At 38.5% G+C, this 22,500-nt stretch overlaps 1 protein-coding gene across 7 annotated transcripts in view; it reads right to left on the bottom strand.

The window, feature by feature from the left end:
* ZNF536 (zinc finger protein 536) overlaps positions 1–22,500 on the bottom strand; it is a 345,809-nt gene that overhangs the window by 243,936 nt on the left and 79,373 nt on the right. For all 7 annotated transcript variants that reach the window (XM_027697630.1, XM_027697631.1, XM_027697634.1 and 4 more), the window contains one exon: positions 364–476. The gene's annotated coding sequence lies outside the window, so the exon portion shown is untranslated. The remainder of the gene's footprint in view (positions 1–363; positions 477–22,500) is intronic.

The raw sequence follows: 22,500 nt of genomic DNA, 5'->3' as shown, positions 1-22,500 counted from the left end.
TGGCACCACAGTACATCCCATAAAAAAACATCTTAAGTCACAGGTATTAGGTGTCCTTCCCTTGAAGAGTATTTATTATTTGAGGATGGAAAAGAAAAAGGCCTTCAACCCACCACACCAGCTGTTTAACAACTGTCAGGAAAAAGGATGTTTGTTTAATGAACAGATACATTTTAGCTATTCGTTAACACCTCTTTACATCCATGATTTTTCTACGTCTGCAATAGAAAATAGTCCGTTTCACATGATTTTCAGGGATCCAAACAGCATATAGATCTTAGATATTTAAGAGTCTCTCACCTTTCTAGGAAATATTTAAGTCAACTTGAGAATTGATCACATTGTATGTACAATCTGTCTTACCTGCTGCAGCCAGGGCAGTGAAGTCTAGTAGTCTGTGCACATGTGGGAACAGACATCAACACACTCTGTGGCTCAGGAGAGATCCTTTAACCTCTTTGCCTCGGTTTCTCCATCTGCAAAACAGGGAAAAAATGAGACCTGAGTAAATATTATAAAACATTGTAATTCAAAGTAAAATTTTGAGTTAACAGCATTAGGAACACGTAACTACTTTCTGGTTTTGTCTGTCTGCAAAATTTGGAGCATATGTGCTGTACCAATATTAGCATGTCTTCACAGTCAACATCTAGAATGAATGCTTAAATATTCATTGACTTCAAATTTCAAATTGAAGTTTGAATTGACATTCATTTTGTAGATGTAACAGCATCAACCCTTAATCAGGGAATAGAAATAATATCACTCAATTTATATAATCTACGTACTGTGGTCAAAATGTATACTTCTAGATATATAATCTCAAAATTTTAAAGTATTAGCTGCTTAAGTAGATCATGTGGTACATCCCCTCCCTCTTCTAACTGGCTGATTTATGTAACTGAGCAACCCAACAAAAATTCTGAGATGTATGTTCAGCTGAAACACTCACAATTTACATTGTGTATTGAATCAAGTAAATACGTAACTCATGCAATCAGGGAACAGAAGAAATAACATGATTTAGGTAACCAGCTATGACTATAAATTTATAAATAATCTAAACAAAAAACTCTACAAATAAAGATTTTTAAAATGCATTATTCGCTGAAGAATTTCATAAGTAAATACTGAATATATACTTTCCACATTCACAAGAAAAGAAAAAACCCAAAATGTACCTAAGGAGATACTATGACTTGTTTGTTCAGATCTACCTACCCAGTGATTCCTCCCTCCCTCCCCCTTAAACTACACCTATGTAAATGGAAATTCAAAGCCTATATTTTCTAATGCACTTTGCGGATTAGTTAATTTTTAGGAAAGTTACAGGAGTATCTAATGCAAACATTTACATTTATTAAGGGAAATAAAAAGGGTGGGGAAAGAAATATGAAGTTACCAAAATCATTACAGCCATTATTTGAACAGAACATTTCAACCCCACTGAATGCTTCCATCCTCTCAGCTGTGTCCTTCTGGTATCTTTTCCAGCCATTTTTTTTGAATATGTTTATACAGAGACCACTGACCAACACAACAGTCGCTAAGTGCATTTCTTCTTTATGATTGCTTGTGTTGCCCCAAAATTTTGCACTTGCCAACTTTTTGCCTATTGTACAAGTTTTAGAAATCCTAATCTTCAGAGAAACTCATTATGGTAAAGAATGAGAAAAGAAAGGCGGAAATACAATTTAAATGAGCTTGTATCTTCTGCTTAAGCTCCAGGAAAGAAACTCAGAAATGCAATTTCCAGGTAAAGATAAAAGTCCCATGTTATGTCTCTGTAAACCAGAAGACACTTAGCAAGTTGTCCTGTCTGCTGATGGGAACAGTGTGGATGAATCTGGCCAGTCCACTTGTACTTCTCTTTCTGAAACCAGTAATAAAGTTTGAGAGGGGTTATTTTTAAAGCAGCTTGTAGAGTGTTCCAGCTCACTACTGTCAGCTTCAGATCTCAAATGCAATTTGATTTATAATTACATTTTAAAAACTAGCATTAAAATAACATTAGAGGGGTCATAATCTGAACTTTTTAATAGTTAGGCACGTAGCATACATTTAGAAATGGATCTCCAACAGGATTCATCTGGAACATATTCTGACTGGAATTCCTTCCTTCAACCATTTCAGTACTCTGCTGGAGTTGGTGTGCCAAGAAGCCATGGTGGAGCCCTGTATTTCAGCGTTGTTTCAAATGTAAACGGACTGAAATACACTGGTGAACATTTGTTAGTCAAACTCTTTTCTTGCATTATAGTCAGGCCCATGTTTGTAAACACCAATGAGTGAGGACGTGCTGGAGAATCTGGAATTAGGCCTCTGCACTGAAAAGATACATGCCACATCCCTTGCTCCATTGCTTCTGAAGCAACTTTAATTTTCTTGGCCTCTGTGGCACCGACTGATTCAAGGCCATTCACCAATTTGAGTGGTTCCCAGAGGTCAAGTTATGCTTGTGCCAGCCAAAACACATGTACAGTGAAAAAGTGGTGCTCCCAACAACTGTCAATATTGTGTGTCAGCTGAGAACTACCTGTCCTCCCAGCTGTGCAAACAACTCACACGGGCACTCGGGGAACTTCACGACTCTGTGCCTGTAGCTGCAAGCCCAGCACCTCCTGAACACCAGAGGGGGTTCAGAGGAGGCACAGATTCCTTGCAAAATTTGCCTTGTTCTCCAAGTCCAACCTTCTGATAAGAAAACTTCCCAACTAGTCAGTTCTGCACTGATACCTAACTACAACTTCAGAGGCAAAAGGCAAACAGTTTCCGAATGCTAGTCTGAAGTAAACGAGCTGGTTAAAAAAAAACCAAAAACCTGTGCCTTAAAACCAAGTTTGAAATTTTATAGGCTTTTACTCCATAATTTGTACTTGAGCCTTCTGTTATTTTTAAACAAATCTAATTTCTTACAGCTGTGAAATTTACATTTTAAGAGTGTCTAGTGGCCATGTGCATTAATTACTTTATTGTAATATTTTAATGAGTTTGGGGTTCAACTTTGAAAGAATCCTTCTGAATCCCTGCTTCCCCACAGAATTACACTAGAACCTGATTCAATCACAACTTCATACACCCCGATCCAAGCCCTGATGGACTTGCACAGTGTTTTCAGTTGCCTTATGAAGTCCCCAAACTTTAAAACTGGCTCCAAATTTTAGGACTTCTCACCAAACTAGCCCTTTCCTGAGTCAGAAGCAGAGCTAGGCTGTGAGAAAGTTTGTGTTTAGAGATGAACTTCCTGGCTGAGGCTAATCTCAGTGAAAACAGGTAGCAAAATGAACAATTCAGCTGTAACAGCTAACATTTGGGCCAATCTTGTTGTTAATGACACACGATGCAAATGCTTCCATCTTAGCACATATGACATAAAAACTTTTAGGGTTAAAAGATTAACCTCCCCAAGGAGTATCTAAATTCACCAGGGCAGACTGAAAAAGCACTACTGGAAGATTTCCACCTTTGTAAAATAGCTGAAAAGCATTATAGTATCCATACTTCTGCCATGGTATTCCCTTTATGGATTTTGGTGGTTTGTGTCATCCTAAATTACTACTTCTTCATCTATGAGTGTGCATAAGTAGTGGTGGGAGACAAGTAAAATGAACCTGTTTTTTCAGGCAGTTTTCAGTCAGGACTTAGTGTCTGTCCTTGCACTGCTGCAGGTGCAAGTACTCATCTTGGAGACTGAGGCAGAAACCTTCACACCACCAAGGACCGCTACAATTTGAACTGAGGAGATGAACCTTCTCACAGCACCTAGTGCACTTTAATTCCCTATGAATAAGCTAAAGAAGCAAATCTGAAACACACTGAACAACGGGTTCAAGTACAAAATACAGATAAATGCAGGAAAAGTGGGACTGACTGTGTTAGTTGACTGTGATAACAGCAAGAGGTTCATCAGTTGTCAAGTGCCACCACACACGCTGCACCCACAGTCACGCTTTGAAATCTGACCGTTTATGTCCCCAGCTCTCACCTCTCTTGGCTGGGGCAAATGCAGAATTGCAACTCCAATGAGCTACCCAGCTTTTAAAAAGCATGTTTTTAAACCACTTACAATAAGAGCAACAGTTATTATTCAGTACATGCTTTTTATCAGATTGAAGATAAACTTTATTATAACTGGTGGAGATGGTATCAATGATTTGTGGTCTCTGTGAATTCTGTAATGAGAAATGGTAATCTGTCTTGGGGCAAACAATATTATTCTGTTTACTATGCAATTAGCAATATTAAGTCATGATTCTGTAACTGATAGCTGAAAATAGGGGTGGTAAGAAGAAACTGGAAGCACTGGAAACTGTCACAGGACAAGTATCTGAGGACTATAAAGTATTTACGGTGCTTTAGCCTGACATTCCCTCTTATCCTCCAAAAAATCTTCCTCACTGCTCCAGAGATGTTCACTGTAAAAGTATCAAGATTGTAAGTGGTTTGGGGCAAAGCCAGAATCTCTCCTTGTTGCAAATACTGAACATACAGTATAGAGCAGGAATTTCATTTTCAGAAAAGCAGCAATAAAGTAGCAAAAAATTCTCCAAAAAAGAGTTTTACTTTGGAGAAGGTATCATAATGAACCAACAAGTACAACAAAAAGAGGTGAGACCTAATCTCTGATTCCTGGCATATTTGGTGTACAATCAAGACAGAGTACTTCCCTGTACTTAATCTCTTCTTTAATTTTACAGATTGAGCCCCATACCTTTGTGTGACCAAAACCCTGTACTTCTTGTTTACTCTTAGATCAGCCTTAAGCTACCACCATATGGAGCTGGGAACACCACAGACAGAGCAGAAACAGTCCTTAACTAATGGTCAGAGTAAATTGTGTTGGGAGTCAAGTGGGGCCACTCTCAAGTGGCTGGTTAAGAAAAGGGCTGACCTATAATGGAGCTTCTCTGCAAAACAATACATTTTTTACTTTATGTTATAAAGTACAGAACCGTAACTGGGATCAATGACAGAAATCTCATAGCCTTTTCTAGTCTGTTCCTTAGCTATACACATGCAGTCCAGCCCTTCTGGCAAGGATTATGAGGTTACCTCAATAGGAACTCAGAGCTACAGCACAGAGCTTTCGTAGTGAACAGGCAAGACCTATAGCGTGCTGGGGTATTTCCTGCTAAATTGATCTTAAAAAAAAAAAAAATCAAATTATTACACTCTTAAACTAGCCCATTCCATTTGTAGCTCTCTGGAAACGCGATGCTCCATGGAGAGCTCCACTGCACCCAGCAGGCAAAAGCCACATTTAAGGCAGCGTGACGCACCAGCGCTGTGCAACAGCGATGCTACAAGTAAGTGACTGCTTCTTGCAGCCTCACAGCCCCTCTCCTGCACCTCCTGCCCTTAAGGATCAGTGCCTTAAATTCCCATACACCACTGAATAACGTCTGGCTGATCCAGAAGATTAGCAGAGCTTATTCCACCTTTGTTCTCTGCCTTCCTTTAGGATGAGCAATGAATGACACCACAGCAGGCATAACCCTCCAGCACAAAAGCTAACAAAATCGTAGAATGTTTTAAGGAATGATGTAAAACTTAAAAGTTATAGAAGGGTATTCCTACATGGAATATATCTATATAAAACCCATTGCTACGTGGAAGGGCTCTCAAATTCACTTTACTTTCTCAAACAGTGCAAAGCAAAACCAGCAGCAAAACTCTGCAAGAGCGACCTCTTTAAAACTGATAAAAGTACAAACAGTTTTAATGAAGTGTGCACTAAAACTGAGGGTTTCCTTTGCACAAGATAACACTGAATCAGAGTTTCACAGCAATAAAATAAACACATAGTGTAAAAATAAATGGGAGGAAAAAAATGATAGAAGTATAAAACTTCATGTTCCTGTAGATAATATGCCAGTGATTGGTGGAAGTTATGCACAAACTTCTCCTTTTTAAAGAACTACTGTTTTTGGGAAAAAAACACTCAATAATTGGTATTTACATTTATAGGGTTTAATTCCTTTTTCTGAGGAGGTCCTAGGTCTGGTCATTGTTCATCACTATTGTTCAAAATTTACTCCCAGACTAAGAACTTCTCCCATACCAATAAACAGACATAATAATTTTCTTTAGAAAGCATTTTTTTTCCTTTCAGTAATTAACCTACTTAAATGTTTTAATGGAACTACTGACGTACAATATCACAAAAGGTCCTCTGACCATAATATAAAGTGAGAGATGAGATTCCTAAAAAACTTTTGTATGAAGGTGGTCTAGGATTTACAAAAACAGACAGCTCTAAAACTATCTTTAAAGGTCATAAATTAGGTACTCTCTTAAATGTAATTCAATCATTCACTGTTATAGGAGCTTGATTCTATTAGTTGTCCTATGCGTTTTACAAAACAGAACTCCATTAACATTATTCACTTATAGCTTCCCACTATAAGTGGATATTCTGTTCAACAGGCTTTAAATAGATTTTTTCCCCCTGAAATTGCTATTAAGCATACTTTTACTCAAAGGGCAAAGTAGGCATAGGATTATGCTTGTACTTCATGCAAAGGATACATTTTCAGCAATCAGAACCACATTCCTATGAAGTAAAAATACTCTATATAAGCCGATTGTTTTTATCCCTCCTAACCTTGCTCAATAAGGACTCTATTCTGATCTTTTGAGTTACACACAAGTTTTCCAATTTGGCTGAATAAAGGTATCTTGTTGGGCAGCTTCATGAGCATATTCTGTGTCTTGAATTCTGACCTTGGCATGTTCAAGGTGGATCTCAATTATAAGATGCTGCTCAGAGGGAAAAAAATATTTTAATTTTTTTTAAAAATCAGGATTTATTTCACTTTCTTTGGTTAAAGAATATTGTATGGAACTGCTGCTTTTACATACCTTGCTTTACTGAACCACTGAAAATATAAACCTTGATAAAGTGACCAAAACACATATACAGCCACAAGATTTTCAGAGAAATTTACCTGGCCTGTAGTTGCATTTCAGCCTCAGAGACATCTACAGTAGATCATTCTTCTCTGATTTCATATTGGTTTCACTGTGAATGATTTTGTGCCCTCACCTCTCACAATTTAGATTATTCTGAACGAGATAAAAAACACACAAGTGCATGTGGAGGAGCATCATGCTGGGCCAAACCACATATCCCACAGCCAGTCTCAAGGGATTTTAGCCACCCTGTGATGTTGAGCTGCATGCTGCAATAATCTGACACCCAAACAGACCCTGACCCACTGCAATGGTGTAGTTGCAACAGCACAATCTGTACATAAAGAATGTGTATGTCGAGAGCCAAATCCTCCGTCTGGTTACCATATCCTATGTTCATGTCTTACTGCTTAAAACAGGACACATGGCAGAAATCCTACACTGTTGTTCTTCTCATTGGCCACGCCAATCCCAGATAATCAAGTCAGTCAGTCACCAGCAGATACTCTTTTCTCAGAGGAAAGGGTTGAATTTCATCTGACCACTGAACTTCAGCTTGCACTTGAGGTTCTAATTTTCTTCTGGTCTTAGCCCATTTCTATCTTGCTCTGGCACACACTGCCCTAGTAAGTACATTTATTACCTCAGTAATTCCTCTGAGGGCTGTCTTACTTTCACTTTATATCTGGACTCACATAAGCATCTCCCCATTTTACAAGGAAACATTTATTAGCCTCTGATAGGAGCTTCCTGTTCCATCATGCTGAGTGCCATTGCCTGTTATTCTTCAAAAGCAGGATAACAAGTTGCACACTCCCGGGTTGCTCTTGCTCGTGGCCATGCAGCACAGACACGGAAAAGGCACATCGAGTGGGATGACCAGGAATTCCAGATTATCTTCCTATCCTGTTTGCAAACCTGTATTCAGCTGGCCACACAGACAGTCAATTTACACTGTGGTACCATTCACCAGATACCAGTGGCACTGGGTGACCCTGCAATTTCTAGGGTGCCCCGTTCATGCTCCGTGTTCATGCCCTTGGGACCAGTGCAGGAAAGGACTGTACAAGTCTCCTTCACCCAAGGATTCCTCAACTATGAGGTTGATCTTATTACTTTGGGACACTTGAACAGTAGAGGGTAAGCCTATTATATTACAAAAACAGGGATTTCTGCTGTAATTCCTCCAGTTCGGAGCTAATTATCTTACTTGAGAACTGCTCGTGGGTTTTTTTCCCAGGTAGTTGTGGATCATCACTGCATATTCCTGTTTCTCCAGGTTCACCCTGCAAAAACTCCTCAGAGTAGCAACTGTTCGTAAAACTACTACTGTCCAAAAACTGTCCAGCATTCCACAGTGTTTACACAGGAAACTTTGGCCATGATCGCCCCCAGCCATAGCACAGACAGATCTTCAGAGGAGGCAAAAAAGTATAATTGCTAGAAAAATAAAATTCCATGGATTTACCCCAGCTGTAGATCTGGACCCACCCGGGGGACAAGAAAAAGACTTCAGTGCACAGAGTATTTTACTAGAAACCATGTGAAGTCTCTCATCCACATCAGCCTGCTATTTTTTACTTCTATGGAAGCAGACAACATTTGTATTCAGCTGCTCACTTATAAATAAAAAACATTTTTACATGGGTGGATTGGAGTGGTCTTGCCCCCCTCCCCTTCGGTTCCCATTATTTTATATATTACACACATGTTCTGTCAGCGAAGCTCACTTTGTTATCTGAAACATCTGTGGTACCCTGCTGTGGGGAAGGCCAACACTGCTGCTGCTGTTGCTGCCTGTCTTTATTAGCCACTGATTTGCTGATCCAGTCCTCCGACGGCGCACGGGGCTCCGGTTCGCCTGCGCGACACCGGGGCTGCACGGCACAGGCAACGGGATGCTGTGAACCAGCACAGAGGTCCTGTTGCTTCACAATATGGCAGTTACCACCTCTATGATAATATGAAACCCGGGTTTCACGTGTGTGTTCATGCAAGCACTGGTTTTTTTACATTTCTAAAGCAACGTATGTGAATTTATCTGTGCGAGAAGGCGCAGCCTCATCAGAATGAAAGCACCTCCCACCTGAGGTTCTCAGACTGTTGAGCAGCCATAATATTTTCTTATTTATTTTGGTCAAGTGAAAAGTAGCCTGAATTGACCTCTTTTAGCCTTATTTTCAGGTACTTTTTACAGTTATAGTCCTGACACACTTCCCAGTCCCATGAAACTCTCAGGGATCTATGGCTACTGTAAAGATTATTACCTAAGGTATATAAGAAGTATGGATTTCTTATGGAGCCATGTCAAGATTTTAAAAGACAATGTAGAGATGAAAAATCTGTCTACATTTCTTAAATAATATTTTTAGAGATAAGATATTCAGGTCACCTGATAGGAAGTGAAGCTGTTTCTATGTATTTTATACATTTACTTTCAGCAAGCAATAGCACCTTGATAAAATAAGCTTAACCATTTCCCCTCTGAAAAATCAAAACCCTCTTATCTTTATATGGTTTTCTTATGACACAGATCAGGGAAATATACATTCCATTTAAGAATTTGAGATATAGCTGTTAAACCACAAAATTTAACAACATTTAGAAGAAGATGCAAGAACGACTCACAAAAAAATTCTCATGGACCAGATTTTCAGCTGATGGCATTCCTTTTATGGGTCTACTGTTTTAAGAAACTCTAATACAAAGATGAGACAATAAGAAGTTAAAGGCACATCCCTTCCTTTTAAAAAAATATAGATTTATCGATGACATAAAAACCTGAGCGGAATTCTGAGTCCCATAGATAACCTCAAACCAGCTTTTTTGTAGGTTTTCCTGATCTTCCAAGGATTCTGGGCCTTATAAAGACAATAATTATTGTATGGAAACATCATGTGACTGCTGTCACAGATCTTTTACATCCAAGTCAGTGTGCATATGTGGCCAATTCAAGATTCAAAATTGAAGACTGATGTGGAGATAATTATAAATGAAAATAAAACACAGCTTTTGAAAAAACACCCTGTTTTCTTTACAAAATAATTGATCAGCTAAACCCAGTAGGAAGGTTCAAGAGTTACTATATAATGAAGTGCTAGTAGCAAGCAGATTGCTATACCTTTCAGGATCCAAGATCGTGATGAGAAGAATAGAGTCAAGAAAATAAATGCCACAAAGGCACCTCTCCCATCCTCACCCTCCTTTTGCTTGAAGCATTACTTACTTTCAGATTTGCTTTACTCATATTACACAGCTTTAGTACCCCCAAAACAGCTAAATTCTGTGCAGAAACAGGAAGGATCTTTCCATATTTCAATTCTGAACCTCATTTCCTGTTCCCTGAAAATAACAGAGATGTGATAGCAGAATATCCCTGGTCTCCAAAACAATCTTCTGATTACCCAGCTAACAACCTGGTGTACAGTAGAACAACCTCCAGAACTGCTCCCTAGTCAATTCATCCTGTTTTACCTGTATTCAACGAGGCATTAATCTGATAGTCACAGGCTGTCCTCCCTGTTCCAAGCACATCCTCAAAGAGGAGAAGGGGATGTGACACTGTTGCTACTGCCACCACTAGCAGAGGATTTTCTTAGAGAAGGTGTTTCAAATCGTCTGGAGGCCAGTGAAGTCACAGATACTTTCCACCACCAGAGGAGTAGAAAGTACCTGAGCAACAGCAAGGATCTGGTCCTAAACTTACAAGATAGTTCTTATTTGGGGGAAAGTGAAAGGAAGGAAAAAAATTAATGCATATGCATAAACAAGTCCAAAACTTGGAAGATGAACTGAAAAGACAATTATCTTTATAAATTTAAAAACTGCAAACAGATCCATGCAGGACAATTTTCCATCTGTCCAGATCCTTCTGCAGGACATATGCACAAGATAGAAAAAAAGCTTCATATAAAGAACTATGCTAACTTGAAGCTAAGATATTTACGGTTGAGGGGGAAGGAAAAAAAAATAGTGCAGTGCTATGTTGGAATGGTAGTAATTTCTCTTTTACACTTTGTGTATGTCACCGTCTATTGTTACGCAGTTTTTTAACATTCATCTGAATATTTCATCCATGCAAAAATTAGTCCCAGCATCTTTTTTTCTGAATAATGTTTGGCGGTCATTGCTTCGCAACTGCAAACAATCCTCTACTGCTATTGAGTGCTACAGTCAGGCTTGTTTCACGCTGGAGGTTAGAATCTGATCCTAAGTCCATTAAATCACAGAGTCTTTTTTAAAGTTTAATCTTGAGAGGATTTGAGTTGTAAACAAAGGACACTATACATGGGGAAAGAAACAACAGAAAACTATGAACTTATGACATTAATGCAACCTCAAGTTCAAATTTTGTGAGTGATTTAGCAAGAAAAATCTGAGCTTTCGGCAGCAGCGCACACGCCCTGGCATGTGGGCAAAGCCAAACTGAGCATTGATGCTCACATCCAAAACACACATATGGATCCCATTTCACTATAGATGTGATTCTTCATGTGCAAAACATGTGTCTGACTGGTTTTCTTTGGCTTTTTAAGATGTGTTTCTTTTTCTTTGGTGGGGGTAGGGAGCAGAGAAGTAAATAAATGGTATTTGAATATACACTATCTATAAAGAGAACAGCCTGGGATTCAAGGGCAGGTAAAAATCCTGAACTTCAGCTAAAAGTATCAATTTCAGCAACCAACCAAATGCAGACAGAGAGAAACTTAGTCCACTATACAGCTTTAGCAACACGTTAATCTATCCCACTCTGTAATTGCTAGATAGGAAAGGGAAAAAGGGCTCCAGATGCTAATAACTTGCAAGTGGTAATTAGAGGAGTCCACATTACTGCTGCGAGACTCCCATCTTCCCTTGATTACTGGGAAGAAAATTTTGTCCAGTGGGTCTCCTTCTCACTTCGAAAACATGCAGCACTCCTGCCTTCCCAAGCTCCATCTCCTTCTCACCACACACATCAACAGGAGCTAGATTGGGCCTGGTAACTTTTTCTACCTTCCTTAAAACTGGAGGATGCTCTATTTCCCATAGAACATCCAGGAAAATATCCACAAGGTTATAAGGTGACCTAACAGAATAGTACCACAAGCCCCAACTTTTAGCTATACAAGATGAAAATTGCCTCCTGCAAACTCAGCCTGAGTGTGACAGAGAACAAGAGAGTCTGCTTCCCTTGCTGTAAAGGGTAACAAATATCTTTAAAGGCTCCTTGAGCATTTATAATCTCTGGGATCACAGAGACAAAGTAAGTCTGGAAAGGGTCTCAACATTGCATGAGAAAGTAAAAGGAAAAATACACTTATCACGAAGAGGGAATGCATTTGTATTATTATATTGAAATAGCACAAGGCTACAATGACAGGCTATAAATTTTTCTCTTGGACTGTAACCAATATTTTCCATTTCAAGTAACAACAGTGTAAGAAAGAATGACTCAGAATTAATAGAAATTATGGACATAAATTGGTAGGTACTTAGGTGAAAGAGAACCTCAAATTCAGCTGTTGTTAAAGGAGAAAAGGTTAACTAGCCCTTTGAGCAACCCTTGGACCCATTTACACGGCTGACAAGGAGACCAAAAAGGTATGCTTAGACTTTTTACCTGTGATGCCCATCTTTCTAGTTCTCAGAGTCACAGCCCACAATGTTACTGTAAATTCTTGGCAGTGAAAAGCATCTTGCTTTTATCCTTGAAATTTAACATTAACCATAACACTAAACTTAATCTATGATTCCAAATAATAATAGCAGTGATAGTAACTGCGTGGTTCTGCAGTGATGAGAATTAAGTTACAGAAATTTCTCACTTCTACTTTTTCTGATTTGATTTGTCATTTCATTAAACAACCATGAATTATTGAATATTAATAATTTTAAATCAGTGCTGTGCCATAAGATATACATTTACAGACTATAAATATTTTTCTTAACCATTCTGTTGCTGTAAATGGCTATTGAAACATCAGCTGCTCAGTTAAAAAACAAACAAACAAACAAACAAACCCCACCAAACAATCAAGGAAACCAGGACTAACTGCAAGGAGCCTGTTAGCCAAAGCCAACGTACATTAGCAAAGCTGGGACCACAAGATGAACAAGCTCTCCTCTGTTTTAAGACCCAATCCTACATTTGGTTGGTACATGTCAATCCACATGATTTTCTAACAGCTCCATCAAACCTTTGGAGATAAGTCCCAAAACTGAAACTAAAGCTTTTTTTTTTCCCCTACACAGACTTTTAAAAGAGAAGGACTGTGAATATTGTAAAAAAAATAAAATCAATGCAAAGTGTTTTAGCACAGGTGTTCCTGTTATTGTGCTACATTTGGAAAGCCCACACATCATTCAGCACACCTTCAATTCGCACACCCAGCTGCGTGAGGTGGTGGGCTATTGTTAGTTTACAGGTTTGCAATAAAAAGCATGAAGTAATATTGGCAGGCTCAGGAGCTTTTTTTCCCCCTTATGATGTCTCCCTGCATCTATTTATCTAGTTCTCCTTGCTTTGTTTCTGCTTTTATATTCAGCATATTCAAAAAAGGGTCAGAAGAGGTTTTAAAGATGTAATGCCACGCTCAAGCCTTTTGAACACTAAGAGAAAACCTCAAAAGGTTCACGGATAAAGGAACAAAGATATAAGGATAGCTTTGAACCTGAGGGGCTCTCTCACTGCAAGCAAGTGCATTGCCAGCATGTCACAGGTGTACACCACATGAGCAAGTGAAAAAATAAAATGCCTTTGTGAAGGGGTGTGATGCTGACGGGTCCGAGTCCAGAATGCATTAATCCCAGGGTGAACGCGTGCATCTGTTAGATATTTATGTAGTTCCTACTAGTAGTTTGTACAGATATCTGAGCAGGTGAACGTCAACAGCTTTGAAACCATATGTTAACGGGAGGCTGTGGGAGGGTAAGGCAAGGCCATCAGGCATTCGGGGTCTGACAGGGAGGGCAGACACCCACTGCCTTAACACGGCCCCGGTCAGGCGGCACTCCGGGGCCCTGCATCAGACTCCTGCTGCTCAAGCGGTGGGACACTGGAGCAAACGACAGAGCCTTCCCCTCCGTTTCCCCATCCTTGAACAAGAGATACTAAATGTGACCACACAATGCCAAATTTCTTTCACGTCTCTCTAATTTCTGCCTTTTTCTTGAGGGGGGAGAAAAAAAAAAGTTGCTGACTTTAGTTCGTTGGAAGAAGACAGAGTCAAGATCTCTGTCTCCTGGTAGTTACAGGAACACGCTATAGGAGAGAAAAACCAAGTCCTGTTCATTTGTCTGATTCAGAAATTGTTTTAATCTTGTTTTTATATATTAACTCTGAGCCATTCAGTCTCAGGAGTGACATTCATTCATCTGAACTGGGGTCATCCGATTTCCCAGGACAGTCTCCTGACCACCAGACTCTACTCCTGGTAGGTACATGTAAGCACAGTTGAATCTAATATGTTTTCAGAAAGAAAAAAATAAATAAAAATCAGTTTTAAGAATAACAATGCCCTTCCCAAAAGTGACATTCTGCCTATAACGTTTACTTTCTCTTCTAAATATCCTCAGCAAGGAACTGTGAGAATTCATTCATCTTTGAATGAATTTATAAAACGTGCTGAGAGGTCTCTGGCTGAAATGTGTGAAATTTTTTTATGATTAACACAGAGCACTCAAATCCAAAAATTGTCAGTTTACACACCACTTTAACCTAGACCACTCAGTTTCTCCTGCCATACATGACTTCTGGAAATTAAAGGAAAACTGTTTTCATATTAAATGTGAAGTTTCTAAAGGAGGTCTGCTAGGAAAATTTTCCTTCAAATTAAAATTTTCTGTCAAAAGAAGAAAACAAATCTCTCAAATCCCCTCCACTTCAAACAGCCTAGCAACTACCTTGAACCCTCCATAGTTCAAGTTACTCTCAAAGGTAAGGGAATCAAAAACTAGCTTTGGAGTCCTATAAGATCCTATTGCTAGAGGAGTAATTCCACCTTTGAAAATCTTGGTGCGACTAAGTGAATTCATCAAGAGTTGCAATTTCCTTTTGTCCTCAATGGTCCATAGACATACACAGTGCTGGAGAAATACGCCTTCCTCACCCTTTTGAAGTATGACAGCTTCACTGAAAACCTTTCAGGAAGGATCCATCCAAAGGGCATAGGGTTCCTAAATTAGCATTGCCCAAACTCTGCTCCCAAACATTTACTACTCCAACAGCTCCACTGTTGCTAAGTGCTTCTGAAAAAAATCTAATCACACCTTCCCATCCTCTTGTGCATCTACCTTTTACAATACCAGAACACACGCTCTATAGTAGCCCTTTTCAATTTATTTCCCACATACTTCCCTTCCCCAGAAGATATTATTCATACCTACTCCTTCACTGTGTAATTAACTTGTTCCAGTCTTTGGAAATGAAACATTCACTCCTGTTTTTGCCCCAACCCCCAACTCTTGAAGAGTCCTCTTTCAGCTCACCACCCTACAGGGTGGGGAAGGACACACCATAATTACTCTACACTTGATACCTGAATGAAAATAATCACACTTGTCCTTCATTACTTTGCTTTACCTTAGTGATGCACAGTTAATAAGGAAAGTGTATATGTAAAGCTGGTGGTCTACCAGAGACCCACCTTTGTTGTTTGAGGCCCCTTCAAGTGCCCTGCAGGACTCCCAGCACCTGCCCTAACGTGGGCAAATCTAGATCTAGTGTTGTTCCATGGAACGAGAAGAGTCACAAATGACATCTCCACTGTGTATTAGAAAATATTAATTGAGATTTTTAATTTTGGGAGATGTGTGTTGCATGGCATCTGTAAAATATGCCCCAAACATTCTCAGGAGTACGGCTCAAAGAGTTTGATTAAAATTGAGTAAAATCAGTCTCTCATCCTTCTGTTTAAAAAATGAGAATTCATTTATTCAGCTTAATTCAAAGATTTATATATGATTAAAATTACTATAAGATGTCTAGCTTTTCTGCAATAAACTGCAATGGCCATCAAAATATTGATAGTCATTGGTAAATTACTTCTGGTGTTTAATCAATGTTATTTTTTTATCATCCAATTTTTTCTTCAAGTCAGCTTCTAACACTAAACTACATTTCATCAAGGTTGGTAAAATGTTTAGAAAGGAACAGATGTCAGAATATGGGGATTGCCAATAACACTGATGGAAGCCAGTAATTTCTTTCCTGTCCAAAGGCAAAAGAATGAAGAATAATCTAGACTGTATACAATAATACAAGATTTACTACAACATTAATGGCTATAAAAAGTAAAAGTATACAAAAGCTATCTCCATTTTTTCAAGCCATCACTAAGGGCAGTGTTTTTCAATTTGAGACAATTTTTACAGGAAAACGAAAGGTCTATCTATTCTTAAGCCTTTAAATATACATAAAATACAGATGAAGACACAGGCTAGCATTAGTTGCTTCCAAATATACTTGTATATTAGTCTATTGTGCAAGTTAATAATTTTGCCAAATCTCAAAAAATGTGGATGCAATCTTTCCTTTAAGAAAGCGGCTCAGCTTGTTATTTACAGATTGTAACATTTACATAAGAGTTTGGTTTAACAAGAGATATAAATATAGATAAAACCCTTAGGACTTCATTCTTTAAACTGCCCTCTAAAAATCTGCCCTACAATTTGCACACTGAATTTTGTGCAGACTATTCTTGGAAGCCTTTTGTGAATTAGGGAGAACTGACTCGAAACAGGGGCTGGTTAATCACAATTTTGCAAATTGTACGTAGCAATCATCCTCACATTGTGAAATTCAGATCTATAAAATGCTGATGTTTTAAAGCTGAAAAAATAAATAAGCTAAGTAGGACTACTTTGCTAAGGAAAAGAAAAAAAAAAAGAGTATAAGACCCCTTGCAAAGAAATCCTTAAAAGAAAAATAATTAGAAGAAGAAAAATGGCATCATAAGTTAAGCGCATCTCCATTCCAGAACTCAAAGGTAAGCCCTGCCTGGAAAAATATTTTACTACCAGACTGTTCCTGCCCTGGTCTCATGTCAACACTCACCTGAATACACCAGACAAATTCCTGCACTTCCAAGAATAAACCTGTGGGAGGTTTACTATTTTAGAGGGCTTCTGTATATTCATCTACAACCTGGGCAAGCCCTCCAGTTGAGGAATGACTGGTGAAACTTCCCCCTTCCACGTGTCTATCACTGTCTGTCATCTGCACAGCCAGCCAGAGCTGCTCTGATTGCAGATCAGGGCTGGCACTTGAGCATCAACTGCAGCCACATGGACACGACACGTTATGATGCATGTTGAATGCAAACACTTGACAATAATAGCTGGCAACTAAATAGTTTGAGGGAGAAGGAGCAGAATTTATGTGGAAAAGATGATGCCTCAAAGAAGACGTTTTCTGTTTTGCTTTAAGCTGCAGCTAATGTAACTCCATCAGCAGTTAGAACAAAGCTGAGTCAAAATTCTTCTTTTCCACACAGGTTTTGCAACTCCTAATATTTACTATAAATGAAGGTTTCTTTCTATTTATTTTCCCTTATCTGTTACAGAACGACCTTGCCAAACTGCCTGTTTTGAGTGTACAAGGATATGCTGAAATTCATGCAAAATACTTTCTGTTACCAATATCATTATAATGACAAGAACTTTCCATTGGGGTTCAGCCGTGATACAGTGTGTGTTGGTCGCCTTCCTGCCATTCCAAGCCCCTTCACTATGGACACAAGTCACAAACAGTGGAAACTCTGTTTTCCTGATGTTGATCCTCCCCAAAGGTCAGGTTTCTTACCTCAAACATTCCAGCAGTTGCTTAGACTGCAGTTCAGGAATTTTGTGTAACATTGCTTCTAGAAAGCAAATATTTATATTAGTAAATACCATTAAAGTATTACTGTTACACAGGTATTCTCATTAGCAAACTGCTAAATAGTAGAAAGAGAACTTTAAAGTAAATTAATAGAAACATACTATATTTGTATATTAAACAAACTTTACCACCTTACTTTTATCAAACACTTACGTTTATCAAACATGAAGCCCAGCTATTAACTATTTTTATGGGAATTAATGTTTTTAGAATTACTGCAAATTCAGAATTCATGCCTTTGCTACAGAGGGCAGGTAGAGGCAGAAAACCCTACAAGGAACAGAACAAATCAGCATTACCAGGATTTTATAAAAGTAGTGATCAGGGAAAAAGAAAAAAAGGAAAAAGGAAAACAAAGGACCCACAGGAACCTTACAGGAAGATGAAATAAGGACATTCCCCTTGAATGAGAGAGGCTTACATTCATTCCTGGCTCTGAATGAGGTAGATCAGGTATTTAGCTTCACATATGATAAGTGAATATCCTGAGCATTGGGTTTGCTTATCCTCATAGAGCACATTCACTCACCCACTCCTACTGGAGTTCACTCTTTTGTTATCCTTTTCCCTTTTTTAATTGGAGAAAGCATTTAACCTACAGCTTCATCAGCACAAGTGAATGTCAAAAGGAAAAGAGTTCAGGAATCTCTCTCAAAGTATAGATTATTAATTGAAACAGCTTGAAAAATTTTGGCCAATGAAACAAAACGTTTTAATGCCTGGAATTTGTAGGGGGTGCAAAGAAAATTCTCCCCTCTCAGTTCCACTGCACAACTCAAGTTGGAAAGAAGATCTAGAGAGGTAAAGCTGAACTTCTTCCTTTGTTTCCTCTGCTTCTCACTTTGGAGGTGAAGACTGGGCCAGGAAAAGATTCTTTGTTATTTATGAACTCAAAATTGGCATATTTTTGAAAGCCCTAACAGAGGGTCTCTCTTGGGATAAAGGAACACGGGACACTGAAAGCAAAGAAGGCCTGTAAGTGGGAAGAAGACTTTCAGGGACAAAAAGTTCCCAGAAAAGCTTTGGAAGATCCTTGTTTGCTATTTTGAAGACAACCTGCCGGTGAGTCCAGATGTACTCATTCAGACTTTCAAGCACACATTTCAATGTGCTCTGAGTTTAAATGTAGGATGGTAAATGAGCCATTCATCATACACAAAATCATCTTAAATATCACCTAAGCCATTTCACTTACTTGAGAAATGTTGGCAGCACTGAACTTGCAAATACTGTATATTTCAGAGGTAAAATGCCCAAGACTAGATTTTTTTAAAACTAATTTAACATAATGAAGCCAAACAAATGATTTATTCTTTGTTTGTTACATTCACTTATGCTGATAATTAGGCAAATGCTTTGCATCTATGTTTTTGTTACCTTCCTGAGTACCTCTACTAGAGGATTTTATTCTTCCTACAGCCCAGCTTTTTTTTTTCATTATCTGAGAGCATCATATTTTCTATTTGTTATTGTGTTTTAGGCAAAGATGTTTCAGAAACATAAAATTAATACAGATTCAAAATTCACAGCAATTTAAAAAAAATAGTTATGTATCTAAGAAGCCATAAGAGACTCCAGACTGGGTGATTCACAATCCCAGTGCACTGGGATTTTCATTAGCTCTCAGCATTGCCTCCAAGACAGCAGCAGCCAGTGCAGGTAGGGCCCAGTGCAGGTAACCAAAGCACAGCAGCTCAGCAGTAATTGATTGTGGATGTTGACCCAGACATTAGGATGTTTACTGTCTGCACAGGACTCCTTCACTTTGTGAAAAGCTTTACAAAACTGAACCAGCTCACAGCGTGTCAGCCTTCAGATGGATACATCAAGCACTGTCTCTCAGCATTTCTTTACTGCTTGAGAAGATCTGACCTCGTGGCTCTAACAAATCACACAGACTGCCTGGACAGCACAAAGCAACATTCCTTCACACAAGTCCAGAGGCTTTCAGGGCAACATGAGGCATCTACTTGAGAAAACTGTAAGCAATTGCTTGGGAGCAGAGCAGAATGTTGCTTTAAAGTCCACTATAATTTTATTATTATTGCTGCTACTAAACAGGAGTACTTTGGAATTACTGAAGTTGTCTGCTCAAAGCCAAACTCTTGCCAGATGCTGCTGCCCACAGTCCAGTCTGAGAGCAGCAGAACTTTCTGATGCTGCCTCTGAAGGGGGAAGGGATACAGACCTTGATTCCATGAGCCAGAGAGACTCAGAGATACTACTGAAAAACAGAATACTCAAATCTTCGGGAAAAAAAAAATTAAAAATCTACAAATCAGTGTCAGGATATTTTAAATTACCCCTTAATTCCCAAAAGAAAAAAAAAGCTTGAAAATGTGTCTCTTTGGAGAAACTTATACGTTTTTGGGTTTTTTTGCTACATTCACATGGGTGAGAGATTCTACACTTAAAGATACTATATTATAAAATACTATAAGTATACCCAGAGGGACTAGGCCTCATCAAGCCACGTTGAAAAGTTTAAGGAAAGTAAACTTCAGTTTAGAACAATAAAAATAACACTTTCTCACAAAACTAACAAATATCACGTAATAGATGATCATGAGTTTCAAACTTTAAAAAGCTGTAATATTTTAAAATACTATAGGGAAGTGTAGTGAGACCAACCTAATTTGTTTTCTCCCCCGTGCTTCTCATGGCCCAGTGTCTCTGGCATCTCAAACTTGTTGTTTGAAGCCTTTGCCTGCCTCGGATGAACAGGGGGTGCTGATCCCCACCAACTGCAGCTGTGCTAACTCGTGTCATTTTAAACTTCCTTTGAATAACTTCCTCTGTTTACCAATATTTTTAGGAAATTCAAATCTAAAATCTCTGGGGCTAGAAATATACAACACGAATGTGTGCTGCATAAGAAAATTTGAGTAGACACTCACAATTTACTTAGTTCCCTTTGAGGGGAACGAGAAAGATGTACAGTGCTTTCATTATCTGTCCTTAAGTGTTTTTTGTCAAATTTTGACTCTGCCACCATTCTTCAGTGACAGACATTAGGTATGACATTTTTTGACACAATGTCAATAGTGACATCAGTAATATTTGACACAAGGCACATTGGGGTTATTTAACACAGACAATTGGATAGCTCAGGGCACTGGAGATCCAATGCATAAAGAGTTTTACCTCCAAGTCACCAGTGAATATCTAGCCCAATGTTTTCTAGCTGCTACCAACTGATGGCTCCTCGGAGTCTTATACAGGAGGAGTTTGGGTGTATTGAACAGATGTCCAGAAAACAAAAATCAGCACAATAAATTACATTAATCTGTGCCCTATGTTGAAACACCATGGAATGAATAGCCAGTGACAAAGCTATTCTTCTACTGCTATCTGTAATTCCTTTTAAAAATGGTTGAATCCCAAAGGAGATATGGGAGGATCAAATGAGTCAGAGAGCACTACAGCTCTAGGCTCCTGAATAAGATTTCTGTCTCAACAGCTTTCAGTCCCATGGCTTTCATTAACAGTCAAATATACTTATGGGAAAATACAAATGTGAAATGTTACTTTCAATGATGTGTTTTTCAAATATTTCACAATTGGCTAATATACAGGACTCACAAATGCTGAACAGAAACAAAATGAATTACATATATGATCATTCTAGAATTTCCTAGAGTGCCACAGTCCTGATTAAACAAAGTACTTCTACCTATATCCAGTACAGCACTCATCTCAGAGCAGAGTCTTGCAATATCTATTAGGCATCTGGCTGAGCTCCTGAGTCCTGCATTCAGCCCCAAGATCCATTACTCAAAACCTGGAAGCTCTGGATGTGAGCAGAAAAAGGCCTTAGATCTGGGTACATATGAAACTACTTGGACTTACAAGGGCAGTCACCCTGGGTGAGGTGCTTGGAGACTTTTATATTACTAAGCACTGCTCCCAAGGATTTAAAAATGTAAATTTCAACAAGTCTTTGTGTGGTGTGTGAATCCTCATTTGAAGCAGATATTTTCATTTTTATCTTAAGGTTATGCTTATGTTCCAACACGTTCAGCACCTGCAACTTCATGGGCACAGAACTTCTTTAAGGAACAAGGTAATTTTTTTAAGAAGTTCAGAGCTAAGTGCTTTACTTATAGACTTTTTTTTTTAAATAAGTAAAGCTACCAAATCAGAGTTAACCCATGAGCAAAATGTGCTCCTTTTTTTCCTGTTTTATATTAAAAGATGATTCTCATCAACCTGTTTATCACAGGAAGCCATCAATATGACCATATGACTGCAAAATGATGTTCAACCAATAGCTAGAACCAACAGCTGGGCTACCTACAGATTCCCTGGAACACTTTTTTAATTCATATTAAATAAGGCTATTCTGACCCACCCAAACAGACTCCTCTATTGTTCTGCAAATTGTGGCTTCCCTAAAAAAAAAAAAAAAGCCATCCTAGCTGAGAAAATCAAAATATATGAAACATATTCACTTATTCTCTTAAGAAATTATCCAAATTATCCCACATTGTTACATATGATAGAAAAAGAGGCAAAGCACATTTTGTTAATCATGTGTTTGGAGCCTCTGTTATACTGCAACTTCTCAAATAAGCTAAATTTTTTAAAATGTAAGAACAATATGTATTTTACTGCAACAAAAAAGGGTTTCTGGAGCCAACTGTTGATCTGAACCACTGAGGAAGCTCACAGTACTCCACTCACAGAGTAAGGATAATGAATTTGCATGAAACTTCACAGACACCATT

The sequence above is a fragment of the Neopelma chrysocephalum genome, unplaced genomic scaffold, assembly GCF_003984885.1.
Source record: "Neopelma chrysocephalum unplaced genomic scaffold, ASM398488v2 Primary Assembly neopelma1_121, whole genome shotgun sequence".
NCBI lineage: Eukaryota > Metazoa > Chordata > Aves > Passeriformes > Pipridae > Neopelma > Neopelma chrysocephalum.
The sequence above is the reverse complement of the archived record's forward strand: the minus strand, read 5'-3'. Positions and strand labels throughout refer to the sequence as shown.